The following is a 21,895-nucleotide window of genomic DNA, read 5'->3' on the forward strand; positions in this document are numbered from 1 at the left end:
AATCCTCAATGCACTCTATCCTTTGCAAGAGAGACTGAAAGAAAGAAGAGGAAAAGATTTAGAGAAATGGGGAAGAAAGAATCTTTTCAAACCCACCCCCGAAAAACTTTTCCAAATGTTTTAATTCTTGCTCCTCTCCCTCTCGAGTTAAAAAAAAGTCCCAATTCCAGTCGAGTTCATTGCGTTTCCACTTCCAACTCTTCAACCCCTTCCCTCTCTCCTCCCCCGGAATAAAAAAGCTCTCCACCCTGCCAATCCACTAACCCCTTTCTTCCCTGACTCAAATGATTAGAGTTCCTCTTCCCCCAAGTCCCCCGTATCGCCCATAACCCCCACCAAATGCACTACGGACACAGACAGGCAGCCTCCCTTTGCCTCATGCGCTACTTACCGCTCCCATTCACATTCCCGTGCATACAATCCATTTCATTCCCCCAATCAACTACTTCAGTCACTCAGACCGCAAAGCACTCTTTTTCTCTCTCTCTCCACCCCCACCAAATTCTGCACTCCAAAAAAGGCACAAGATCCTACTTTGGCCTCCTTTTTTTCTCATTCTTTCGTCTTCTTTTTCCGTCCTTGCTCCTAACTTTTTCCTCTACGTCTCCAACCAACCCCTCCGCGAATCCAACCCCATCACTCCCGCAACGCCTTTCCCTTAATTACCTATTAATTTTCACTCAAGTTCCCTCTTCTTTCCTCCCCTATCCTTCCTGCAGCACCCTCCACTCTCTTTACCCTTCAACAATTCCTTAACTCCCACGAAACCTTCCTCTCCGGATCCACTCCCTCTCCTTTTCCTCCCTACTCTCTCTAAGCCACCCCCATCTCCTTCAATATCCCCTCCAACCTTTTTGAATTGTTTTTTTTCCTTCAATCTCCTCACTTTTTACTTCGTTCCGGCCTATACCTCACCATGAGGCTTCCCTAGTCTCTCTTCTTCGCATTCCTCCTTTTTTTCCCCTGAAATAATTATCTATCAACCCTTGACTGCATGAATTTCTAAATATGAGCCAAAAATATTTTTCTTCACAAAATATATCCAGAAACACTTCAATTACTATATTTTAATAACTTTTTCTGCTTCTTGTTTAAATTTTAAGTAAACTTCTTAATATGTATTAGATATGATACATTACGATTATAGACAACTTTCACATTTATTGAATATCAACCGTAGATTTGCTAATTTTCCAAAAAAAGGGTTTCATTTCACATACTCTATGAAAAGTTCTCATTCGCCCCATACCTATACTAATTACGTATATAGATATCACTCGGATAAATCCTCTTACTTGTTTGTTATGCTGGCAGCTGGCTTTCTTCAACATAATTGGAAGCTGATCACCTTTGGCACCTACTGTCTGCTTGGAGAACCACATAGGGGAAGGTGGTGTACATAGGGCATAGTGTACCTAGGATCACTTGAAACTATCGGCAGGTGCTGCGACCTAGGGGCTTTAAAGTAAGCTATTACGTGAAAGAAGCACTAGAGTATAGCATAGGTCAATATGAGTTTTTTTCGGATTATGTTTACATGGAAGACGCTAGTTTGAAGTTTTTGACTCTGAAAAGTAAATTTTTTTGTTGCATATCGAAGTATTTTACCAAAAATTGGTCACTCCAACAGTGGCTATCGTAGCATAGGAGAAATCGAAATATAATTTTGATTAGTATTAAGTACTTATTTGGTCAGTGTCATGTAGTCAGCCGTAATTTATGGCCTAATATTCTATAATTTGCTTGTTTGTGTGAAATTTATTATATAATTGGACTTTGAAGAATGCTCTTAATTTAGAAGGGTTTAACCTAAGTTTATATTTACTTGAAAGGAGTTATATTTAAAATTGAGTTTTTACCGAAGCTAAGTTAATTTTCTTTTTAAGACACGTTTACGTATTTTCAAATTTAATAGCCAAATCAATTTTATTTTTCAGTTTTTAATTTTTGTTCCCACCAACCTAACTTGTGCTCCTTAGTACAATAGGTAGTGTTCCTAGGTACATGAACCTGATGAAAAAGTGTTCTCCCCTATTATAACGGAGGGTTGTATCATTTCTGATACACCATGCGTTAGAGAGGAAGAATTTTACGAAAATTTCAAACTTATGTAAAAGTTTAGTTTTCGGTTCAAAACTTTTGAAAAAAATTAAGATAGTAGGCTATAATAATATACACAATTTAAAATCAAGAAAACGATTTTACAAAAATATAAACTGGAGATATGGTTAAAAAACTAAAAATCGTGTTTCAATTTTTTCAGGGGTTATTTTCCATTGTTGAGGCTTGAAACTTAGTATAAACACATAATTTTGGATGCAATTTAAGTGTATAATTTTTTTTTCTCAAAATATCGGGGGGAGCTTTTCACCATCTTAACCTGCAAACCAAGACCCTTTACAAAGTTTTTTTATTTTAAATGAAGAAATTTCACCAAGTCACGCCTCAAACCATCAATTTTCCTATGATTAATGTTTTCTTAATCGCTCACGCAATATAACAAAAAGCTTAGCGTGTAGCCTAAAAGTTTCTATTGGCTTGCAGCTTAATTCTTGATAATATATGTAATGCTCTCTGTCCACAAGTAGCAGTTTGCGACGAATCGCGAAGTTTTGCATTGGATTTTGTGTAGTTCACTAATAAATATTTGTGGGTCATCACCCACGTGATTACGATACTATAATGACAATACAACTCTTATCCCGAATTCTTGTTTACGCTTTAGTTTATTGGGAACCAGCTCCCTTGATTTGCACCCTCCGAAAACATTTTTTCTTAATATTACCACGATTTTCACTTACGTGGACCAAATTTTCATTCCCCTTTCTTCTGCAGAAAACGATATTTCAGTACTTGATCATTGACGGTGTTTGCAGCATGAATAATGACGATCATCGTCGGAAAATCAGAAAAGTAAGTTTGAGGTGATAAGGGGAAGGGCATGGTAAGGATTATTTTTAAATGGCTGGCAAAGAGATTTAAGATTTTACGCATGTAGAATCGAATCAGTTGCAAGTTAAGTTTCGTTACCTATCTGGGAATGCTTTATTGTGCCATTTGCGTTCGTGGTAGGTGCCAAAGAATTTTGGAATATATATGCACCAATTTATGCCCATTTTTTATCCACAGGAAGAGTTTATGCACGAAGTCAATAGCTTCATTAGATCATTTCAAATATATTTAATGTAATCAAGTATTATTTCAATAATTTGCACTGAAGGACGTGACCAAAAACGCCTAGGCAGGAGCGGGAAAATTGGCTAGGACTAATCGTGAAGTAGGCTGGCAAGAACCACATTAGTACCTAGGATGATGTTCTTCGAATCCTTATAAACAATATCCATCCTTGATCGCTAACTCAACCAGAGCCGAGCATGTAGCCTTCCAGTTTCTAGCGGCTCTAAGCCTACTTCCTGTAAGAGCCATGTAACGCTCCATTATAAATACTTCAAGAGCCCAAAGCTCCTGCCGTATGCAACACATTTATCTTGAGTATTCAGCAGAGCTGGTTCTAGGCATTTTTCTAGTGCAAGCGAGCAGCAATCAGCATTCTTCCCTCAAAAATAACCTGAGGAGTAATCTCCTTGTTTGATTATCACTTAACATTGGACTGAGCGTTTGGTTGCCCCCTTTTACTTAGCGCCCTTAGCGACCACGTACTTACTGCTCAAACCGGCCCTGGTATTCAGGAATTTTAATGAGTTTGAGGATTCTAGTTTTTAGCCCTTCCAATGTGACAGCCTTAAGTAATATGCCACCATATCTCGTCGGGAAAGTGGTGTTATAAATACACTGAAGAACATTGGTAGGAGAAGGTGAGGGGTGATACAAAAGATTATAACGGGGAGGAGTGGGATTTAGAAAGGGAAGGAATGTGAGAATGTCTCCCATCGGATTGGTTTCCCATTCTTTCAATGCAGAGTTCACTAATGGTGCAGGGGTCGGAAGAGAATTTGAGCCGATCCATAGCGAAAGAGTGTCTATTTCCTTTATTCTGCCAATTCCCTTCGTCACATCTGCAGATGTTATTCGGGGTGCGAGAAACCAAGAGCAACCAAGAACGTGGGTGGAACTCTGGGTAGGATAGCCTTGAACTGTGTTAAAAATATTTAAATTTTTGAATAGGGGCCAATATTAACGTATTGTAATCGCATGAAAGTACGTTAAACTTTATTGTAAAACTTAAAAAAGGTAAAATATTGATGCATTGAAATACATTCAAAATTTACAATAAATTATATGTTTGATAATGTTCTGATCGCCATTGGGGTTCTTCTAAAATTTTAAATAACACATTTTTATACAAGGACTTATCGGCACAAGAGAAGAATTAGGCGTTAATTGAGAATAATCAATCACTTGGTGGCTAAAAAAAAGAAGGTTGGTTTGGATTTTATGGTAAAAAAAACATTGTAAAGCTCACCCTAAACTTAGTGGGTATGATTTTCAGGGTAAAGGGGCCCAGTTCCTTTGCCTGGGCCACCTCGCAATTCGAAGAATAATTGATTTCTACATTTTTGGTAGCTCTAGTGTTGGGTAATGAAAATTGTAACAACTTTACAATTTCCTCCATAGGTCCTTGATTTTTTGCAATAACATAAATTTGCAGATTCATTATATAAGGTCGCTTGTAATTATTAATTTAAACAGTGGATTTTTATAAGACAAAATGGAGGTACTGGAAAAACAGTCCGGTCCACCATCTCTCCGTATGTTTATAACTCACAACCACCTTCCGGGCGTATTTAAGCCTCTCCCCATCGATGAACTCTATTCGCAAAGCTAAACAAAGTGGCTGTCAAAGGATGGAAACAATTTGAATCTTTGGCAAGTTGACCGCGTGAACGCAGCTGATAGAGCGCATATGGGTTTCGTGGTTTTTATGGTGTCCGTGAATTTTTTAACCTACGTCATCCATATTTTATGAGATATGCTACAAGAACCGTGCTATTATTAATTAATTTTGACAAAACACTTGTTCATCGACTAAATGTACGTCTTAATAGTGTTATAGAGCTCAAACCAGTCTACAGGAGATCTCCTATTGACTGTCTTGAGCACATACTCGTTGACAAGAAGTCCTGCAGACGAACTATCACTTTCATCACTTGTAATTACCACACGAACGCCAACATATTACGGTAGACAAGATCATTAAATATAATAGGACAGATAATTTACAGAACAGATAGATTCAGAGAGTCGCTTTTTCCACGATCGATAAGAGATTATAGCGGAAGCGTTAGGACTCACTAATAGCTTAGTTTACTTATAGTTTAACCAACTAACTTAGGCATTCTTTAAGGCATGCTTTTGAACTTTCCAGCATGTTTTATATGTTTTTAGCTTCATAGGCAGGTTGTCGTCATGAATAAGTTTTGTTTGCATGAATGTGGAGGCATTATTTGTGAGTAAGCGTAACATTTTTATGGCCGTTATGTGTGGTTGTGGGAATCCTCTTGCATACTTGGTGCTGGTGATCGATCACCCTCTACCAAACACCCTATGGGTGGCTCACAGGGTTATTTGTAGATGAAATTAGTTACTTGATCAGAATTGAACGATTTTAGTGCTTCTAATTTTATGCATCAATATGAATCCGCGTTACAACATCTGTTCAGTGCATTCATTTCATGTCGTTATCCTTCTCCCTGGACTTTCCTCGTTCCTTTGTTCTTTCTACTCACAGCCCCCCAGCCTTCAATGGCACGCTATGTCACCCCCACCGTCTTTTCCAACCTCCTCCGGATTTTCAGGATTTATTTTTTCCCACCCACTCCCTTCAAAGCAGAGCAACTCCCCCCGTCAGAGCCTTTAGAGAAATTAATGAGCGCCTTTCAATTTACCGTCTCTCGTCTCTTTCCGCGCGACGAAGATGAAATTTTAACAACGGGCCCTCGGAATGAAACAACGGCAGAAATAATTCCAGTTCCTTGCGTAAATTAAGTGCGGCTTCCGACGACCAACGCAACGACCCCTTTTAACATTCCCTTCCGATGTATTTTGTAATTAATAATCATAAAAAATGTATATAATTGTGCACAGTTAATTTTGGGGGTTAGGGGAAGTATTCTGACAGAGTTTGTACAGATGCTATCGGCACGGGAGCAAATCGGTTTCCTTTCAGATGGAATGCTAGTCTTAATCCTAATTCAAGTCGAGAGAAACTAAAAATATCCCATTTTCTTTCCCTACTTATCGAACGAGTCAGAAATCACGAGTGAACAGTTTCAACTTGGCCGTGTGCAAGAAAAGGTGCTAGACAGGGGCGTAACTAGGCCTTAATTTTTAAGGAAGGGGGATGGACAAGGTAAAAAGCACAGTACACCGAGTAATAATACATTAAGTTTTGCTTTACAACATGGGTGTATTTTAGAACAATGTGGCTCCATTAAAAATTTGTTACAGAAAGATACAAGTCTATTTATTTTCACTTATTCAGGTGACTAGAAACTGCGAGACGAAAGTTCAGAAGGATTCTGTGGGGATCAATCGCCTAATCATCTCTTAGGTACGCCACTGGTGCTAGCTATGAAGAAAAATGAAGATGGAGAGGAAATATGTGGGTTTTTTTGGAAACAGTTATCTTCGCAGTGATGGCTTTACATTTTTCAAAATGCCCTTTTACTCCATATTTCATTTCAAGGTGATCGTTCAATGAAATCATTGTGTTTAGAAGTTATTTCTGTCAAGATTTATGGAACAAGCGACGAAATAGCATAGCCTTGAACAGGGGCGGATGTAGGATTTCATTCTGGGGGGGGCAGAAGCAAGACCGTATCCAGGATTTTGTTCTGGGAGGGACACAAGGATACCCCGTAATACAACGAAGGAAATGATAACGGGACCGTATTAAAAATCTTAAACATTTTTTAAGGGGGGCTCGTGCCCCCGTGCCCACCCCTAGATCCGCCTATGGTCTTGAATCAAAAGTGTTCCTTAGGCAATCACCTATCACCACTCTGTTGTCTGGATGACCAGTTGGATGTTGAAACTACTATCTACTTGAATATTTACATGAATACATGATTGTTCGGAAAGTTACAACAAATACTTAGTTGAATTCCACATCAACTCAAGAAATCAAGCTGCTGTAAATCACAAGAAAAGGACTATGTGTTTTAAAATAAAAGTATTCCTTAATTCATTATTCAGTCTGGCACCAGATAGCTTTTGCGCATTTTATAAACGCAATCCATCATCTTCAAATTCTTGAGGACATACAGCAGACTCTAAACGGCAATTTTCTATGTTTATAAAATAAAAGTATGATGAGTACTGATTTGAAATTTTATTATTTGAGGCTATAAAAAATGACAAGGTCCTTCTCTATATTTCTCGTTAAGAGGGCCTTCCGATACAGAGAGATGAAACCTTTTAAATCTTTGCTTTCCACTGCTAGAAGATTCTCCTAAGGAGATCTCTCCCCCTCCAGCTCTCTCCTCCTTCAACTCTTCTGTGAACTTCGAAGCGAGACGGAAATGCTCAATTCGTTGGACAAATGCTTGCAGACTCGACGCGATCGATATTATCGCATGGCGACGTTCAACTGCTTGTGCTCCGCTCGTATCTTCCAGTCAATTGAACTTTGTTTATTACGAGTCATCCAAATCACTTGAAAACCCTTTTGATTTGTCTTCAGAAAATTCGTCCCCGTGCTACGTGCATTTTTCATTCGACTTCACACGATTTTCGTTCTTCTCTCCGATTCCTTTCTTATTATTTGGACACTGCCCTCTTATTTTGTCTTCTTGAAAATGGGCAATTAAGCAAGGCATTAAACTCGATCAGTTCAATTGGAGAGAGCAAATCGAACCATATAGTTTTTTAACGTAATTAGTTCCAGCATCTTTCACTGGTTCTTGGTTTTTCCTCTCTATTCTTTCCGTTTATTACAGCCATTTCAACTTCCTCAAACTCAGCTCTGCACAACTTTCTCCATTACTGATAACTTCTACTTTCAAAATAATTGCTCGAATTTTCCCCACCTTTACGAGCACTAAACGCAGCAAATTATCGAATAACTCAGAATAGATTGATTTGGCGAAAAATAAAACACGTGCGAGGCGGAAAATTCATTTAGGCATATTTTAATGATTCTTATACATGGCTCGAGTGTGGATATAACGATAAGCGAATAACTGTGTGAGTTGAATGCAGGCTTTACAAAGGAGAAAATATCTGGTTTCCCGACCCCAAAAAGATGACAGGAAAAACAACAAAAATGTATTACGGACTATATCGACGACTCTTCCAAGAGCTTTTAGAATTCTTTTTGAAATGTTTTCACATTTGCGTGAGAGGACGTCTAAAACATGACTGAAAGTGCCGAAGGCGATAACTTTCATCATAAATGGTGAGAAAAACAATCGCAAAACTGCTTTGCAAGCCTCTATTCCATTAATTACTACTTAACTCCATGGAAAGGTATTTGCAGCTTAATTTTGACCTTTTAGGAAATCCAACCCAAATAACTGTCGTGATTGGAGATCTGAAAAATTTGAGGGTGAAAAAACATTGAGGACAAATAAAGATTCCGTTAAATTAAAACACTCTTTTTGATAAACTAATATATTTAATTATTATTTCTTAAAAATAATTTTTTGATTTAGATATTAAATGGATAGCAAACAAATTAATATTTAAATCTCTAATTACCCATGAGAGTTGAATAAATAACAGCTGATAGCTTTATCGGAAGCATCGCATAAAATAATTTTGCTGGACTCGGGTTGTTGACTCCTATTATAAAAAACTAAAACCTTATAATCGCATCCTAATATTGATGCACTTTTTGAGGTCAATTATTTTTTAAATTTGTATTAGCTTTTATAATGTATAATACCATTGCATTATTTGTTAATTGAAATCGTAATACTTGAACTCCAGGGATGATGGCTGGGCCAAAAATGAATCTTTAGTCTTCCTATTCCCATATTTTTTCGCGGGACGCAAGATCACTGCCCGTACCATAGAATTCAGCATGCATCATCTACACCATAAAATGATGCACAAATAGATATGCCCACTGTTTGCACTTTGCATTGCCTGAATCCTAACTATATTCCTCCTTACTCCACCTCACGGATCAGCCAAATTGATGATCGCCCAATACGAAACATCGCTATTCTCCAAAGCCCGGTAATTCCCACGAAAAACATAAAACTGAATGCAAAGAAAAAATGTAAATTTGTAATTTTATGGGGCCTATAGCTCTTCAAGGTGAGAAAATTGGAAGAATTAATCAGAAGATATAAAAATATGCTTCAAAAGTTCGCCAAATTCTGTCGTTAAAACGGTTTGATTAAGAGAGAAACGAGAAGTATTAGCGGTATAGGGGATTAATTTATCGTGTAAAGAGCCACAATAAAAAAACAAATGGAGTTAGCCACATCATCAGGTACATCAATCAGGATTTTGTCTTGCCCAAAAGGGGAATCTGTGGCCCCTACGAGTAGAATTAATAACGTATTTGAATTAAATTGTGGCCTTACTCGAAGGTGTCGGTAAATCAAATGATCGCAGTATTTTTGTGCAAATTCAAAACAGGTATTTTAGATCGATATGAAAGCCTTTTGATAAAATAAATACATTAATATATGTTTTTCTATCCCACACACCATCATGGACATACCCAGGATCAAAAAGGGGGGGTGGGGGCAAGCTGTCGTTGTTCAAGTTGAAACATTTTAGCACAGAAAAGGTTTATGAAACCAAAGCTTTAAAATTATGACTGCACTTTATTAGTTTATAATACTATTTGCTTGAAAAGTAATGATATTTATTTTAGTTCCACGTCTTCATTTATATCGTTTTTATGAAATTTTTCTTCAAAAGAAAGTTTTTCCAAAACTTTCGTTTTGAACTGAATTCATTTTCATAAATTCCTCCCCTGAATACGCTCATGCAAAGCATTACTATATTGTACAACTTCGACCGGGTTCAACACGCATTAACAAAAGGAAACACAACATAATTTCTCATGGAGAATTGTTAAAATGTAAGCGTTAAGGGCAATGTGGAGAAATGAGATTAGCATTAAATGTGATGATTAAATTATTAATTAAATTTACCAAATACGAGATTATTAAATACGATATTACCGTATGTTATGTCGTTTTATTAGGCTTCAGCTAATTTGTTTAATTTTGATAAACTCATTTTTTATAAGTGCACATTAATGTGGCATTCTTGCTATATGTGTACCATTTTATTTAAAATAAAATTTAAATAAAAAAAAACTAACCATGAGAATATTCCACGAAGTTCTCTCGAAAAAAATTGAAAATCCAGCTTCTGGAACCTAAAGGATCGTGTCACGTAACAATAATTTTATCGAAGAATATTTAATTATCCAGCAGTTTGATTTCGTAGCGTGATTCCTGATAATATTCTATGACATTTCCAAACTTTTTCTTTTTTCATGCGTGTTTATCTCTCGACCTTGCTCTCTTTCTCTTCACCTTTGCTACACTTTATCCCTTCCTTTTCACTCTTTGCCTCAGAGCCCGCCTTTCGAAGCCTTCGAGCTGAGGAGAAACGTCCACCCCACCTTCTTACACGTCTCTCCTTTCCCAACTTACTTCATAAGTCTTTTCAATCCGGACGGGAAAGGGATTTGCATCATCCGTCCCAGGTCTGTAACAAGCGGATTGCTTCGAATGAAAAGGGGTGACGTGGAATGAAAGGCCAAAGGAATGAGAACTTGGAGGAGGAGAGGGGGAAGGCATTATATTTCCCTGCCCCAACCATTATTATTTTCATTTTTTTTCGCTCCATCTCGCCTTTGTTCCCGAGAAAAATTTCGGTCGTGACGTTTTGACTGCTCTCGGGAAATGGGCTTTTCCTATTTTTCGGCGGCACTAAGTCGCTCACAAGTTTTCCTCCACTATTAACAGTTTAGTTTTCTCCTCCACCGTCGAGGTGGCGAGGGGAATTTCCAGCCGCGGATAAAAATACAGCGACGGCCAGAGCACCGTGGAAGCGAGGGCTTTTGACTAAAGTTTAGAAATTTATAAGGATGAGTGGGCTTTAGGGCTCATGGCAGGCCAGATATCGCACCCAACTTCAAATAAACTCCAATTGAACGTCTGAACTCATTAAAGCAACAGTGATGTCATTCGATATTTTTCCATGACTTTCTCTGGACATGTGGCTAATTTGACTCTCAACAGCTACGAAGGACTCCATAGCGCGCTGCGTATTGCCTTTTTCTCAGTCCGTATTACAGTACATATTTAGCGCTTCACTTTCGCTCAGTGATTTCACCAGTAGGTTGGATTGGGTAGGTGAGGTTAGGGTTCACTCCAGAAAGACCAGCTGAAAGCGTACAATAGCATACAGTGAAGGGAGGGGAGCCAGTTCCTTTACCTGGGCTAACTCGCATTTTCAGGATTGTATTAATTAGATGTCTGAAGAATTCAATCGAAATTTGAGCCCAAGGCCCAACGATCAGCAACCCAACGCTCTATCCAATGAACCAATATAAATTTACACGTCTTATATGTGAATTATAATAATCTTGACAAATATTTCTTGAGTTCTCAGCCAGGTTAATGCTTTTATGTAAGCCGAAGTTTCGGGAGACGACTCATGGAATACCTTGTGAATGTGATAAAATATGTATGGAGGAGACAGGCCGAACGATTGAGACGAGGCTAAAAGAATACAGAATATTTTCCAGATTAGCGCAACCAGGGAATTCGGCCGTGGCGGAACACAGCATTAATGAAGACCATGCTATTAGATGGGAAGATACAAAAAAACTTTGCCACGCACAACGTTACTGGGACCGCATAATTAAGGAAGCAATAGAGATCCACCTCAATCCCAAAAATTTCAATCCGGACACCGGCTTTCATCTTAGCAATACATGAAAACCTGTAATCAGCAGTAAAACAACAAAAGGGTTGAACGTGAAGAATTTCAAAAGACCTACAGCCAATCGGACGACACCTGAGCCGCATTGCTGTCCTCGGTAAACGGTCGATCCGGTTCAGAGTAAAATTGGACTTCCATACAGTAACACAGCCTTGAGGATGGGAGACAAGTCATCTCCCGAAACGTCGGCTTATATAAAAGCATTAACCTGGCTGAGAACCCGAGAAATATTCGTCAGTAGTATTCACAAGGAGAAATTAAATCGTTTATAATACTCTTGAGTGTATCACTCATCTTAGAGTAACCTGTGATTACTTCTTCAAAAGAAAATTCCCTCTCAACTTAATGTTTTCTGGCTGATATGATCATCAATTTTGTTGACTGGTTATTTCTTAAAAACTATAACCCAAAATCAAATTTTCGTCGTTCTTGATTGACCCTGTTTTCTTTAGGTCAATGAAAAAAGTGTAAAAACCTTGGGTCAGCCTGCGGTGAACGTTATATACTAGAATTTTTTCATCTATCGGGTAACGATGTACTGAGAAGCGGTAATACTATGACAAAGGTAAGTAGCAAAAAGGTTCACCGAGTTTATAGCTGCAAATTTACCTCAGAACATTTCTCTACAAGCCAATTGAATGATCGTAAGGAGAGAAGTGAAAGGATACCGGCCGTTAAATTAAACGAGAGTATATTTATATAGCTGTGGATGTAGTTTTTAAATTATTTGAAATGTAATTTCTTCCTCACTATGGCGATTTTCTTTTCCTTGACAAAAATACCAATGCGACTGTTCGTGCGAATCAAAATTGATTCTAACTTGACGATAGAATTTACGGTGAGAAACATAACTCATCAGCAGTGACATGATATTCATCACGTTTCATTTCAGGTAAAATATTTGGTCTAGTCATATTTTCTCAAATCGCTAGTCGTCAAATATATACCATATTAGGCTTAGGCTGAAATACATTGGTCAGCTTTTAGAAGTGATTTTATGCTATACTGCGCCAATGCTTCTGGTTCAACCTTGAAGCAGTCAGTATAACGCTATAAATCACTTATATAGTTTTATCATATCATATTCCACTTGACCATTAATTTTATCTTCATACACCACAGGTCTCAATGGGTTTAATAATTCACCACTGTCGCTACTGACCGCATGTTAATTCGGATTTCACGGGGAAATATGTTATTATTAGGGTTACTATCCAAAATTCAGATTTGAAATAATATATGCTCTCGGATCAATTCCACTTCTTGCCATTTCATTTACTCTTTTGCATATATTTATCGATGAATCAATAAACATTCATTGCTGCGCTGCAGAAATTTTTGAAAACAAAGGAAAAACAAATATTTCATACCTGCAGCGTTTTACTCGCATAAACAGCGGTTCAAGCATTAGATATGTATGTATCCCTGTCAACAAGTCAAGCCCCACTCCCGCAAAATGAATCTGGACTAAGAAAGGGCCGCAAAATGTTATGGGCAAGCGACCGCATTCCCGAACCAATTAGCTGAATGGACGACGTGAGAACTCGTCGACCATTCGGATAGACCCGCCTCCGCCGGGTGATAAATTATTGGGTCCTTCCCCTCAAGAAACGGTGTGACCTTGCCTCCTTTTATTCCTCCACGGACAAATGCGAACGCTTGAGACAGACCCCTCGCCCCCCTATCTCTCTCCCCCACACGCTTCCTTTCTCACGTTCTTTTCTTCACGAAAATTCCCTCATCCCCTTGACCCACTCCCCTCTTTCCCCCACATCTATTTTCTAGTTCCCCTCCACCCAAATACTCTCAAGTCTCTCGCTAGCCTAGTCGAAGAACGTGACATCACGTCTATCCTGCATATTAAGAGATTCTTTGCTTTTTCTCCCAGGGAAACAATGACATCTTTACGACTTCCAAATGTACGTGTGCAGCTCAGTCCAAACACCCATTTAAAATTGTGGGAGCGTATACGGGGTTGTAGTTGGAGGCCGAAGTACATGATACCTACTGCGGTAATGGGTAATCAGGTGTGTTAATTTTCTATTTGTTAATGCAGTCTGTGACTGCATGAGGGTTCATTTACACATTGCAGGAGGAGGATTCTTTAAAGGTTATCATGTTTCACTTATTTTTCATTCGTACTTGAGCTCCCTTGGTATGGCTTTTGGAAGAGGTGATAGAAATTTGAGGTAATTGAGGCATAGGAAAGGTAGAAAAGTCATGGTGGAAAGAAAAGCAGCATTTGCATCAGGCTGCCCGTTTTGAAGGCGCCAAGGATACAGTGGCTGAAAGTACCATCCGACGAATGGAATTTCGAGTTGGAAGCACCCTTTACTCAGCTCTGAAGCAGTGATTGAGTATATTCTGAAAAAAAATCCGTCATTATCACCGCCTTGATTTGAACTCAGCCCCACGGGGATGGCGGAAAACAATATATACCACACAAAGTGAAGTGAAGTGAGGCTTAGACAATGATAGTCGCGGTGAAATCAAGGGTAGAGACCTTTTACGTGAGGTGGCACAGAATAATGATGAGGATCAAATGGATCGAACGAGTAAGCAATGAGGAAGTCCAAGGAAGAGTAGGAGAGAAGAGAAGCCTCATGAAAACCTTGGCAAGAAAACGGAACTATCATCTATGCCAAATCTTAAGACATCGTGGCCGAAGATAATCATCGTGATGAAGATAATCTTCGAGGGACAAGTAAACGGCAAGAATGAAAAAGGAAGACCTCGAATGAAATATATGGAACAGGTAAAGAAGGATTCGAAAGAGTAGAAAGTACGCCGGTGTAAAAAGTTTAACTGATAGCATGACTGAATGGATAAATGCGTCAAAACAATCTTACGATTGCTGTCTAGTTATGGTGATGACCACACCAACTTGAGTCCCACCAACAATAAAAAAGAAACGAAGATAACAATCGAAACCGCAATTTTCCGAGCAGACAGACAAAAAAGCCAGAAGGAAAAAAAGTCAGACTCTCTGCCCCAGAAACAGTTTCATTGCCGACACGTTGATTTTCAAGGAATGGAGTCTGAAATTGTTACCAGTCAGAAGAGTGCAAGAGACTAGGAATAAAGCATATCGAGTTAGCCGCATGACCATTAATTCAAATGAAACACTTCGTCAACAAGACTCTTGATCAGTGGTCCTTAAAGAGTCTCTTTAAAAAATACTAGTTGCGTTTCTCTTCTAGTCCGCTCCATCAGCATTCATTAGAATACCTAAAAACAAGAAATCATTCTTAATAATTGCGTGGTAACTGTGGAAAACCTTCCTTGTAATTTAAGACCTTGTCATCTGCTATACATTCAAAAGAACTCTGAAACAGTATGTGTGTTCTAAATATTTACGAATCAAATCCAAAATTTGCTCATTTCTTTGTTTTTTTGGTAAACTATGCAGTACCAGTGCCTGTGTATTCAAAGCATTGTAAGTTGCATGCCTTTCATCTTTCATTAATCATGTTTCTTGGTACAATTTCTGCTCCTATCATTATATTTCCTGCATGCAATTATTCCAGTGTTACCTTGGGATGTTTTTCTAATCTTAAAGTATATGCATCTGTAGTTTTGAATAAATTACACGCATTTGTGCTCCATCGGACTATACTGTCCTAGACTAAAAATTTTAATTTTAGTGTGGCGTAAAATACCTCATCTGTCGGTCACTTTCTAAAAATAAGTAACTAGCTGTTCCGAAACACAAGTTAAAGGAAATAATAAAGTTGAAATGGCCTTTGAAATGATAAATAGGACCAAAACCACTGCGCTGCGGGAGTGTACGAATTCACAGGTGCAGTGAGCCTTGAATAGCCACGGTGCCGTAATTGAGATTAATAACGGCACTCCAACGGGGTAAATAACGACCTGTGCCCATCCATAATCTTGCTTCTCGTTCTCACAATTGTGCTTTCAAGGTCAAGAATTTTCCTATAGTGTTTGTGGCGGTGGAGAAAATTAAAATTGCTCCAGACCCAGTAACCTTTAATGAAAGGGTGTTGGTGCCCAACAGTCGTCTGTTCCGTGGCCAGGATACCGCTCCCGAAATTATAATGCACGGAGTTATTCCCATTATTCCGTTAGATCTGTTTCGGAACGCCTTCATTACCAGTTAGTGTTGCTGTTTCAAGGAGATACTCCTTTCTATATTAATAGAATTTTTGTTGATAGTGAAAAATGTATTTAATCCTCCATATCCTGAAATGTTCTCCATATCTTAGTACTTAATTTGGGGTGTTAGTTCAGAGTTCATACTCAACAGTGACATGGATTATATACCTTTTATACACGCAGAAAATTTCAGGTGAGTATAAAAACAAATAAGCAGTAGCTTTCCATTATAATTTAAATTTTACCAACCGCAAGGTCATTTTTTAGTTCACGACAAAATACGTCCTAAGTTTATACCTCTTTCTTTGTAGCAACTCTGTTTTTCGATTAGCATCCAGTTCCTTCTTAGTAATTGGCCACTTTTGCGAAAAAATATCAACTAAATTCTGCACGCCCCATATTTCAGCAACGGCTCTATTGCTCTATTTAACAACAAGACTCCCCAGATGACCTCAGCGTGCCCAAGGTTATTTGGGCACGGGAATTATCCTAACAGCAGGACAAGGTGGATTTTAACATGGCCCGGGTCCCGCACAAAGAAGATCCCGCGAAACACAAAGCCTTCATTGATTGCTATCCTGGCATATGTAGGTGACTCAATTTCGCTCATCACGGGCGCTGAAATGGAACATCCCGGCCTTCCAGGGCCAGCGACGACGGACGGACGGCCCTGGTCTATCTGGACGTAATAATTCCACTTCCATCATCGCTGATGACATTAGGCTGCTTAGCTTGGGAGGATGAAGTTTATAAAGTAACGGGTTGATTGTTGCGAAGGGTGCGTTGAGGAATGGGGATTAACGGTACTGGCCAGAGGACATAGGAGGAAGAGGCAAGAACAGGGTTGGAGGTAAAGGGCTCTTCCACACAATATTTCGAGCTTAGTAGGAGAATGTTATTCGACCACCATCATTTCCTGGCCACCGAACAAGCACCTAAGCCGCAGAATTTTTTTTACTCTTAAAATGACCAAATTTTTGCATTTCAAAGGAGAGTCTTGTCTCTGCTTTGTAACCAGGAAGAAAAGAGCGTCGTCCTTGCTGAAATTTGGAGAACTAATAACTTCATGACTTAGAAAAGTAATGCCCTTTGAAAAAATTCTGAGTTCAGCGATTTAAAAAATATATCCAACAGAAAAGTGGCAAGTCAGTGCCTGAGGCAATTCATTGATGATGTATGTAAGGTAAATACTGGTCAGAAAAATTAAGAATGCGTAAAATTTGCCTCATTCAATTAGTTTGTTTCTTTTTCAGCTTACATTTAAAGTAACTTCTTGATGAAAAAAGTTTGATTTTCGCATTCAATGGTGAAATGATTTCTCTATAATGATTGCAAAAACATTCAGTCATCGCTCTTAAGTGACGTTTGCATGAACTTGAAATCGACTGCCTTGGACTTGAAGAGGTAAACGAACAAAATTGAAGAAGCCCAAATAAATTTTTTAAATATTTAGCATTAATTGTTAAGCTAATTTCTTTTGGTGCGCTTTGAGGGCCGTTGAGGTCGTTCACATAACTCATTGAAAACATTCGGCATGCGTCAGAAAATGAATAGGTAACCGCGTAAAATACTTCTTGAGCTCTTGCACGTTAAAAATTAAAATTTAACAAGAGAGTTGACTCCGAATTTTCATTAGTTGGTGACGTAATTAGAGTTCTGGTTCTTTTACTTGTTCAGGGTGAACTTTCGATCGATGGAGATAATCGCTAACAAGGACGTAAACAGCAACATTATGCAAGGTACATTTACAAGGACGATGGGTAGCGGAGAAGCGGTGAGCTACTTGCGCTTGGTATGGGCTCAGGTAATTATCAACTTATCTGGAAAAGAGCTAAGACCGTAGGGTTTTCGTCACGAATGCCTCAAGGGGTAAGTAACCCCTTTAATCTCATATATATTGTACGCGTACAGTAGCAGAAATAAAAAATCGGGTTAGCCACGAAAACATTATCCTGCAATGTTTATGCGAATTTTCAATTTTCTAGCGTAAAAAAAATCTGGACATTTGTTTCGCAGCCTACTGTACGACGCGTCGCGACGGACGGAAAAATGAAATAATCAGTGCCTCTTTATTTTTCACTATCTTTTCTCAATGGACGGAAAAAAATTGGCTTAAAAGCTCCTTCAAAGCCCGGCGCCGTAAGAGCGACATTTTTCGTAGCTAAGGAGGAGAACCGGGGAAAGGGGATTTGGCGGGGGAGGAAGCACGCGCGGGGGAGTGGGGCAGCGCCCGCCGTCCGGTCTGAGAAGGTCTGCTTTCTGATGAACGAGGAAATGACGCCGAAGGGGGAAGAAATTGCAGGCTCATGGGAAAGCGCACGACCACTGCCGCAGGCGTTGATGTCCTAGGAAGATGATGAACGTGAAACGAGGTAAACAAAGTGGTATCATGGTCTATCGCTGTGTGGGAAAACCTATCGACAATTAGATGCATGGGTGGATGCTACACCTGGTGGAAATTTCTAACATTAAAATAGCGAAAGAAAAATAAGCATGACTAAACATCATTCCTGGGTTGAATGTATAAATTTCGTTTCATTTAGTGTGCGCGCCGATTCTGTAGTTCAGTAAACGGAACCAGTATCTCGGATTACGCTGGAATAGTTTAAGGATTAGTATACTGTGATTGAGGTAATCGAAGTGAAACTCGTTACTTAATTACAGACCGACTATATTCGTGGTATTACGATACAAGTTCACAAAGCAGCACAACGAAACAGTCGGGCTACGTGACCGGCTCCACGCCTTCTCCAACGGAGTAGTCGAGGCCACAGGTAATGTCTCTCGCTCCGCCAAACCTTAAGCGAAGCGAACGTTAGCAATGATGGTCCGTCTGTCTGCCGCCGAGCAGCATGTGACGTGGCCCGAAGACAGTTGTGCAGCGATATTTGAACATTTACCGTGTTGAATATATCAACGATTTTTTAACCAGCACTGAGGAACATTTGGCCGCAGAGTCAAAAGATCAGGGATACCAATATCGAAATACGTAATTTAAACCAAAATTAAAATATCCATAAAAATTGACTTTCTATCAAAGTAGCACATAAACAACATGTAGGTTCATCCTTGCAGTCTCATTCAACTTATACCAAGCAGTGAATTTTAGGAATGTAAAAAAATGAGTAAGGCTCAATCCCTATTTTGGCAAAAAAAAGGGAACCCTTACCTATTGTGAATTGAAAATAGAAAATATATTTGGAAAGAGGCAGGCTAGAATGATTTACAAGCGCAAATCGCAAGTCTTTGTTTAATGATAAATCATCTTTAATGGTGATTTTACTATTAAACTTTGAGGGCTAATAAATGTTAAAAACAAAACACTTTTACAGGGATACTCACTCTTGCTTACAACAGCTGCTTCAATTTTAGAGGTACATAAAAGGTTTTCTCCATGCCATTTGAAATGGATCTGGCTTAGACATCGTTTTCTCATATCTAAACTTCAAGTTATTAGAACAAAAGTACGGCAATGCCAAGTTCTCTAATTTGAAAAGATATGATTTATGGTGCAAAATACGGTTTGGTGTGTCGACAGAAAATTGAGCACGATTATTCCATTAAAATTCATGCATGAGGTGCGGGATACTTATAATTAACACATTATACATTCCTTGTAATAACATTCGGGATACTGATAATAAACACAAAAGGACAAAGAATTTTTAAAGGACATTATTTATCATTAAAATTAAAAGCCACGACTGAGCTTTTTACTGCATTAAAACTGATGCCTTGTTTCGACGACAGGGCCCTCTTAACCCAAGTATCTCCATATTTTTACTAAAAGTAGCTCCTTAAATGAACTATGGATAAACGTTTCCCTAAAAATATAGCAGCTTCGTATCCACTATCATTGACAATTTAGCTTCCGCTCTCGTGGCATATTATTCGTAGATCTCGCTATTAGTACGGTTTAGCATGGCAACGCCCGTGGTTATTTCAGGATATAGGCGTATGTAATCTAGTGAAGTGACATACCAAATCTCGCATAAGATGAAGTAATTAGTTAAAATGAAAATCGAAATACCCGTTCTCCCTCACTCATTATCATTCCATGACGGGTATTCGATAAGTTTGTTTACGTGACGGGTTAGCATGGAAACACGTATATTTGTCAACTTTTCGTAAAGTAAGGAGTACTTCAAGTGCTTTTTCATCATCTTTTATTGAATTTTAATTTCTTGGTTTTCCTTAAGCGGTAGGTGTTATTGATTTTGGTTAAAAGCATTTAACACCACACTGTTACAATTTCCATTTTCAAGGGCACGGACTTGTATTATTATACAGAATTATATAAATGAAAAAGTGCCCACTAGCAAAATGTTACTTCACCCACTTTTTAGCTTATAGTACCTCAATTCATAAATTGTCACTGGCTCCCATTTAACCATCCTATTATGAATAGAACAAGTGAATTCAAGAGAGAACGTGTGTTTCAAAGATGGCCATAAAAACCATGGTAATGAAGCCAGAAAGAAGATTTTTACTGGGTGCGAAAACGGAAAGCCGGGTACCGACGGAACTGTCGGGGTTTTTGATGGAGTGGGGAGAGATGGAAGGGGTGGGGGAATGCGGGGTGACTGGGGGTGAAAGTGGAATGAGAGGAGGGAGAGAAGATAGGGGTGGAGGAGAAAAGAATGGAATTGAGCGTTGAGGACCTTAATTGCGACTCTAAATCGTGGAATTCACTCGCCAAGGCTGAAAAGTTTGGGGAAGAGGTAAAGATTTCGTGGCATAGGGGTGGAATGCTAAGAGGAAGGAAGAGGGGTGTAAAGCAAGGTAAGGGACAGGATCAGGTGAAATGAACGAAAGACGGGATGGATGGAGATTTAACCTGAGACGGTATTATCATACTTCAGCGACACGCAATCATGTTGCCCTTGAAAAAGTACCAAATTTTAGAGTATTATGAAAATGAAAGGAATACATTTCTGGAAACATAATAATAACAATCCATATTTGTACTCAATAACTGTTCACATTATTTCAATAGAAATAATTCGGAGTTTTAGGCAGCCTAAAAGGTATACCTGTATCGAGACTGCAACCCATAATTAAATACTTGCCATTGTTGGTGTTGCCATAAAAAAAATGAAAATTTTCCAACATACATAGGTACACAAATAAAGACCATTTCATTTATGCCAGTTTCTCAAAAAATTCAATACATACGTTTTTACAGTACATCTAGATATATTATATTAACACCTAACGTTAGTTATCATTTGGAATACAGTAAGAGTTACAAGTCTAATAATCCTTTGATTTCATTTATATCCATACATCCGTATATCAGATGCCCTCGCATCAAGTCTTAAGATACATTTTAAGAAATAAAGTAGCGAGGACTGGACGTCATCTATCGTTTAATTTTCCCCATAAACTGCATTGACATTGAGTAGATATGTTTCTTTGCTGCCTAAGAGTTTCTTTTTCGAAGGATATTTCTTCATTCTCTATACTATCCGTGTAATTTTTTTCATCCTTATTTACCTTTTACCTTAAATTGCGATTTGAATTGAGAAAATACTGGTGCAAAGCGAGTGAAATACGCTAAAGAATAAAATCCGATAATCCAGGTGCGATGAATTGGAATTTTTCCACATTGAACTAAATACTTGGAATTATCCACAGTGGTAAAATCTATTGCAAACTCAGTTTCGATAATCCTTCATCTTCTTCAAGGTGAACTTTGGCCGCTAGCGAGGCTGGCTAAAGAAATACTCATAAGGGAATAGAATTTTCCTGGGCCAAAGCCGGGCTAAAACTATCCCACCCCTTGGGTGACGAATATCTGAAGACGGTCGTGATAAGACAGATTCGCCACAATTGCCAATGACACTCCTAGGCGGTCAAAAGGATACACACTCACCTTGAGGAGGGTAAAGCGAGTGTC

The sequence above is a fragment of the Ischnura elegans genome, chromosome 9 (genome assembly GCF_921293095.1).
Source record: "Ischnura elegans chromosome 9, ioIscEleg1.1, whole genome shotgun sequence".
NCBI classification, from domain to species: Eukaryota; Metazoa; Arthropoda; class Insecta; order Odonata; family Coenagrionidae; genus Ischnura; species Ischnura elegans.